The sequence below is a fragment of the Ptychodera flava genome, unplaced genomic scaffold (genome assembly GCF_041260155.1).
Source record: "Ptychodera flava strain L36383 unplaced genomic scaffold, AS_Pfla_20210202 Scaffold_48__1_contigs__length_985763_pilon, whole genome shotgun sequence".
Classification (NCBI taxonomy): Eukaryota; Metazoa; Hemichordata; class Enteropneusta; family Ptychoderidae; genus Ptychodera; species Ptychodera flava.
The window spans coordinates 725,504-733,434 of NW_027248370.1; positions in this window are offsets into that span (position 1 = coordinate 725,504).

The window sequence follows — 7,931 nt, forward strand, 5'->3', positions numbered from 1 at the left end:
TCAATTACGCCGTACGGCAACGATATGCGAAGTTGATAGGCTGTGTTGCCTGCAGCGTAGCCTGGCCGTACACAAAACTTCGTTTGAATAGACGGAGCAGAATCAGTCCCGTCATTTATTTTAAACGAAATTTTCATTATACTCCATAATGGAAGAAACGACTAGTTCAATGATTACAATGGTGAAGTGTTGAATTTTTATTCATATGTGTTTTTCTCTCTCAATTCATGATTCAGCAAACTTGATCTCCGTACCATCGGTCACAACGTGCAGTGCCTTGCATGAAGCTTACAATCGACTGCCTCCGTCTTTAGTTTAGCTGTTCAAGACGTTTGTTTGCACGGCTCATAATAGTCGGAACAATCTGTAAACACTTACATATTTATATCTTTCCGGTATTTCACCCAACTTTCGCGCGTTTTTAGCTGAGTCTCCAGTTTCGATGGACCAGACCGTGACCTTTTCGAAGAGCGTATGGTTTCTACGGACGCCACAGTAAAACTTGCGTAGATGTGGTTGAGCATGCGCGGTGGTGTGATTACGTTTCGTTTCGTGTGTCAACAAAGCTGACTTCTGGTCCGGACCAGAAGTCATTTTTCACGCCTTTACTGTTAATCGTGAGGCGGGCTAGGCATGCAAACCATGCGATTCAGTATTAATTATGGTCTACTTTTACATACTGAGGATGTCATTTTAATCAAAAATATGAAAAAAATTGTTAAAAGTTACAAATACTGGGGCTTTAAGTTGTATGGTGAAATCATTCTTGACAAAATCACCTCAAAAGAATGGTACGCGAAAACAGGCACCTTATCCCTGCTGTCAGAACTGAAGTGCCTTACTGTTGCAATAGCTTGATCTTAGTCACTATAAAGCAAGGCAAGTTTTAATTTTATGGACATGAAAGCTTGCTGTCATGCTTAGCCTTATAGGAAACCACCAACAGTTTTGAAAGAATAATTTACTGTAAAAGAACTTTCAAATTTAAAGGGGAAAAGTGACTACCTATTGGCTATTTTTGTTCAATGCGTGAACTTTTTTTATGGTAGTTTTTTCACTTGAAAGTGAAAGACTAAACTTTTGCTTAAACTTTCCTCAATGAAACTTTGAAATTTTGGCACTAGAGAAACAAATTACCTAACATTTACCGATTCTTGAAATTCAAAATGGCCGCCATCTGTGCTAACTATATGGGGAAAAAATACAATTTTTTATTACGAAAAATTAAGATGGTGAAAATTTTTACTCCAAGAGCTTTAAAATGAGCCTCTAAATGTGGATGATCTTAAAATCTAAGAGTTAGAATATCTGTCCTTGAGGCAATATCTACTTTAAACAAGAGCACAAGTGGCAACTAGTCTTACACTGAACACATGTGATAGTAACTGTACACCTAAATGTGTTACCAAGTAACAAAGTACTAAAAATCAACAAAGAAAATGTTTTATAGAGTAATGGAGCAAATTCGAGTAACTGTATATACAGACGTAGAAATTTTTATGAAGAGCAAAAATTAGACAATTGATGTTATGATTTATGCAACATGTACATATTTTTATTCAAGAATATCATTTTTATCATACATATATGGCAGTGTTCGTACCAAACTTCAGAAGAAATACACATCAAAAAACTCTTACACGAATGTTGGAAGAAATTTCTTTCTGTATTGTAAAAATAATGTAAAGTGACCCAATACAACCTGGGTTTTTTAGAGACAAATCACACAGTGTAGGTTAGTAAATATATAAACATTTGATTGAGGCAAGGTCAACCATGAGCTAAAATAATGTTGCTTTGTATGCCAAATAAAGTGTGAATAACATATCAGTAAGTTGTGTGTGTTTTCTATAAGGGGCTGTGGATGATTAAAGCATGCACATTACAAATTAAGGTCACTGTGTTCAGGGTGATGGGGGACTTTAGCGCCATTTTTTTTTGGGGGGGTTAGCTCCGTGTTGACTATTATATACAAATTCATAATGATTTCATGTCATGGTAATACTGTGGTCATTGTGTAAAAATAAATGCCTAATACTTCATCAAATTTTCTTTTGAAATGCTTGTCGTTCAAACGTCTGTTAACAGTAACTTCTAACCACCTATTTCAGCAGTTTGTCATGGTTGAAAGAACTTCAAATCACAATGTCATCATTGGATTTTCAAACTTTGACATTTTCATTTAGGGGAGGGCACTTGAAAGTTCAATGTTACAAGTTTGCTGTGCACATGTTTTAATTATCCATGGTTCTTACATGGAGAGAAAGGCTACGAAGACGACTATGCAGACATTGCCATTGGAATATGGTTGTGCAACGTATCGATTCAAGAGTATTATGTGTCCTAACAAAACTGACGAAAATACACAAAACACACACTGCAATGTCAGCTGAGCCTATCTAAACCCTTTCACTACCATGGTTGGGCCCAAACCTATTGTTATCAATAGGGGAGTGTCGACCTGTTTACAGGGAATTAGGGGTGAAGAGATCAAATTGTTCGGTGCATTATACTTTTTGTAGTGTTGCTAACTGATATATTTCTAAGTCCTTGCTATTTATTTTGTTCGATCACTGCAGAAAAAAATAACTTGAATTACCTGCCACTGCCATCAGTTTTCAGTTACAAAGTTGTCTTTACTTATAATACCTTTCACAGACTTTGTGATAGTAATATCTGCAAGTGAAATTAATTTCGGGCAACAGAAATTCAAGGAATGGAATGTGATTATTCAAAAGAAACCTGTAATGTAAAATTCAATGTTTTGAAAGTGGTGGCCCACTTTTATAAACAGCAAAAAAGACAAAACATTTTTGTACATTTTATAGAAATATGAACAAAACAACATCAGCATCTTCACAAAAGATCATGTAAACATTTAAACAGACAAACACCAACACTAACGTGTTCACATGTCAGAAGGCCATTTTGCGATATGTACAGAATACAGAACAGGAAACATGGACAGTATTTCAGATGCTTAGGGAGGTCAAAGGTCAAAACAAAATAGATATATTTACACAGCAGTAATTGGACAGCATGGATGAATATTCCAGTACAACGGATAAGTGCTGTTTGTGGGCATAGAACAAATAGTGCTTTCACCAGTTCCATGACATAGTACTTGCTGGGGTATACAAAGTGAACCCTACTCAGAACTTTTTAGCTGCTAGGTACACGCAGGGTATGTTACTCATAGAACACTATGGCAGATTACACCCTGACCTATATTTTCGGATTTGGGATAGCCATGGAAAGGTCTATTAGAGGTAACGGCTTTTATACGTGTGTACAATCATTTTTTTATTTGTGAATGTGAAACAACTAGTCTGAAATTATAAATAATTATTCTGGAAATTTTTTAAGTTGCTGGGATTGAAACTTTAAAATGCATTGACTTGTTTAGCCAAGACACTGTCATACTGATTGGTAGAGTGAACATTTCAGACTTGTCTGATTGGACAAGGACTTTCAAAACTATCAACCCTAGACATCAAAGTGTATGTCAGTGACTGACAGACAAGTATTATTTCAAGCCCTGCATTGTTTTTAATGAAGCCTGACAGCATGACATTGGTTGACACAACCACGGTATGATGTGGAGAATTTCGTTTTCACGGTAATATTCAGACACAGTTTGTAAATGTTCACCAATACACTGTAACAATTGAGACGAGCACTGATTGGATGCATAGCATGGGTACATTACCCAATTCAAAGAAGGCACTGGCTTTTCCTGTATAGGCCTAAATGGGAATGGAAAAATATAAAGATGCTATCAAAATTTATGATACAGGGTTTATGGATTGAGTCTGAGAAACTGTATCTACACTAGGATTAGTTGTGGTAATTGGATAAACCCAATGCTTTGCTACTCATGGCCCCCTCTGCTGTGGGAAGATCTGGATGACCTGCCATTCCTGGATAACTTTCCATGCCTGTCTCTTGACCCGGATCTTTTCCGGCGTTCATGCCTCTCCTTGGAAGTGTGCCTCTCCTTGGAAGTTAGTTTTTCTGTTGGATAGGAAGACGATGACGGGGATTTCTTGCTTCCCGGGGAAGACCTGGTGGATCTGTCACTGCTGGATGAGGAACTGCTTCCGGAAGACGCACCGTATGCTACAGAAAATATCAAATTAAATTGAAATTAGGGAAAATGTGACAAATATTCTGAACAGCTCAGTAATACACTATTTTATATGTAACTAGACAAACCAGACTTTTTTCCTGAATTGCAAACAGCTATTCTGTTAAAGACAGAGATTCAATGTAAGATCTTTTGTATATTAATATACCTAAATGTTATCTTGCTACGAACGAAACCGTATTAAGGTATCAGCTACATGGTACGATAGTCAGTCTTTGCCTCTTATCACAAAACAGGTAATTGGCAAGACGTATGGCATTGTCTATTTTAGCTTATCAAATCATGCTCCAGCACTTCATATGACAAACAGTCTGAAAGGAGCCTATGAAATTTGCATAAAACTCCGTGTTGTAGAGCCTCGTTTCGTACGCTGACCGCCACTGCAGTGAGGGATAAAATACGGCGAAAGGATGGTCTTTAAATATCGACGTGCAGCAAAACGTACAACATCTAGAACTATAATATTTGCTTTTAGTTGTAGCATTCATACTAATGATCTTTTTTCCTAGGGTAAACTCACAAAAGTTGAGTAGATTTTATTTAAATCGCTACAAAGTGGGTGGCGAGGTCGACCCGCCAAATGCGGAAGTAAACTTCACCTTTTTCGTAAAACAGCTCGATAATGACCTTAGAGGTCTTAAGCCAAGCCGAAAATTTCAGAAAATATTCATTTAACTATTATCAACATTTGGTGAAATTTTCATGACCGTGCGACCATGGACATGTATTTTCGGCAGTGTTGAATGTTGGCATGCAGTTACCATATCGCTGTATACGTATATCTCGAGTGTCTATGAGTATACGAACACCCGTTACGCTACGTACACTCCACGCTGTTTACCGCGACAAAACCACTTGTCGTACACATGGCGCGGGCGTTACACGATTAATCTTTCATTTTTTTTCAAAGTTTACTCCTATAATCGGGTCACTGATGTTATATACAAATAAAGTATTTAATTAATGTCACATTATGACCATCAATACTTAAAAAAAAAAAAAAACTTTCGCTAGTTACATGAGTTACAAAATGTGCCAGTCTAGTTCGAGCACGCACGGTAATGCTAGCAGGGATGGCCGCAGCGCGCAGCTGTTTACCGGCTATCATTCTAGCCGCATCTATATTCACGTACTCGTGTGCGGGATACAGGGTAGCCGTATTTATCCACAGAGTTTTTTTGCGGTCGATGTTATTTCCTACAGTTTTTGTATGCTTGCTAGCTACTAGAATGCGAAAACGGAAAAAATCACTTATAAACGAAACAGCACTGCTAGTCAGTACGACGGGTGTCTACCACTATATACTGAGTGTACGGCCGCAAACAGTGATAAAGGTAGCCCTTCTCTCACCGTAGTGATTTTTTTCATTTGCGCTGTCCACTTTACCGAGAAGCCAGACAGGCAGATTGTGCTGGCCAGTGAGGTAAAACAAGCTTGCAGTCTGGCTTCCTTGTCCAATCATTGAAAACATAAACCGAAAAAAACCGAAAAAATCTGCAAAGTTAGCTGGTGAGGACCGAGAAAGAGCTAAAAGAGTCTACGTGTACACTCACGCTGTACGCTGCATGGTGGCCATGTTAGGGACTGGACGTAAATTAGCAGGGGGGAGGGCCGGGGGGATTTCGTAAGAGAGTGACCAAAAATTTATGACCTTCCCCAAAGCAAGGCTGAAAAATTTATGACCCTCCCCCAAAGCAAGGCTGAAAAATTTGTGACCCTCCCCCAGTTTCAAAATAATAGAATATTACAAATTGATCGAATCTTCAACAATCAAACATTGAGGTGGGGATTTACAACACAGGGCAATATAGATGGGTAATCAGGAAGGGATGTCTGCAAATATACTGTATATACTGTTTAACTCTTACACTGTTTAACTTAGTAAACCAATCACCAGATAAAGGAGTACTGGTATTCTTGTTTCCAGTGTGGTATGGGTTGATTGTTCTGGGGAACACCATAGGATAAACTCTATGATTAAATTAATTCATTGTTTGATTTTCTGCACAAGTTTGATGAAATGCTCTATTTTCCACTTTATCATCACACATGTAAATGTGGAACAAACCACAAAAAAAAACAGTTTAAGACTTCACTGGACATAGAAAATGACACCACTGCTCAAGTGTCATCAAGCTAGGCTGACAAACTGAATCAATGCAGAGCATATCATGCTAAAATACAGCAGCTAATACTGAAAGATTCTGAAATCTTATGAATTTATATAACTCTGACCTGCAAAGTAAACAACAAAACCAAAGTCTTGTCCATACACCATTGTTTCAAATTACAGTGACTGACAGGCAAAACTAACAAAACAGCAAACATGGAATGTAGCCATTTTCATTGGCCATTAAAGGGACAAAGTCACTCATTTTTGCCAAAACTTGGTCATTTTAATTTCCGTTGAATAAATTTGCTTTTCTGCTGCTCACTGAAATGGGCTTACTTGCAATCTCTGGTTGTCACAGCTCAACTCATATGCATGCATGGATATAACATGTGGTCACTTAATAATTTAATTTAAGGTATGTACCAAAAATTGTCACAGTAAATTTCACATGTTAATGTGCCTTATAAAAAGTGAGAATTGAATTGCAATAACCAGAGAGTGAGCATATGTCAGTGAGAATAATCTATTAAAAGAAATTTAAATGGCAAAATAATGTCAATAATGAGCAACTTTGTCCCTTTAACTTGGTACATATCCAGTACAGATTCTTTTAATTCAAGTGTCAAGCAGCATGACCATTGCACTGTTGAAGTATTAAAATGGTGGCAATGAATATTTTTATAATTGGTGCATTGACAAGATAGTACTGTAAAATGTTGACAAAAATAGCTTTGTCCAAAGTATCATAATATTAGCCATTTCTGAACAGGGATGTAAGATTACACCACCATGTGAACTCACAAATATTTCCAATATGAAAGTGCAGTCCTCTGTTGAGTGTTGAATCATGTACCGGTATGTTGTACACCATGGAGGTAGACACCAAGCATAGTATTAAGTGAAAGAGTTAAAGTCTTGGTACTAGATAACCACTAAACAAGATTGGCAGTCCGCTTGTTTCAAAGCTATTTAAAAACTTTCTTCTGGGCCTATTTCACATCATACTTGACCCTCTGCACTTGACCTGCAAGCTTGGTACGTACATGTATTCTGGAAAGTGACAGTAATTTCTTAGTCATTTTAAGTCAGAGATTCGTCATGTAAGTCATTAATTTCACTCAATTATTCTGTCTGTCTGTTCTTCCCGACTGTCAAAATTGATTAAGGTCTAAGTATTAACAGTACTTAATTTAATGATGATTTTCACAAATATGTTTCACTTACAAATTGACTAAATTGTCACTACTTCCAAGTGTGACAGTGAACATCATTCTAAAATATTCAAATACCTTCAACGCATACAAGTTTGTTTACAAGTTTCGCGCTGTACCAAGAAGTTCTCTGGACGTACACTGTCCATTTCAGCCTACCATTTTCAGGAAATAAAGGTCCGTATGTTTAAATGATTGACTTATTGGCTTATGAAAAAGACATTAAGGATCAGAAGGATGTAGATATTGCAATTCACAAGTTTCGGTGTTGTTTCCCAAGCAGGAGCGTAGCTCTGCATGGCAGAGCTGTGTGTTACCAGCGCGAGTTATACGGCCTCCTAAAGGCCTTATAACGCTGGTAACACACAGCCCTGCCATGCAAAGCTAGGAGCTACGACACTCTTTTTGTAGTACCGTGGTATCATATATTGCTTTATGTAGCTGCAGTCCGAAACTGAAG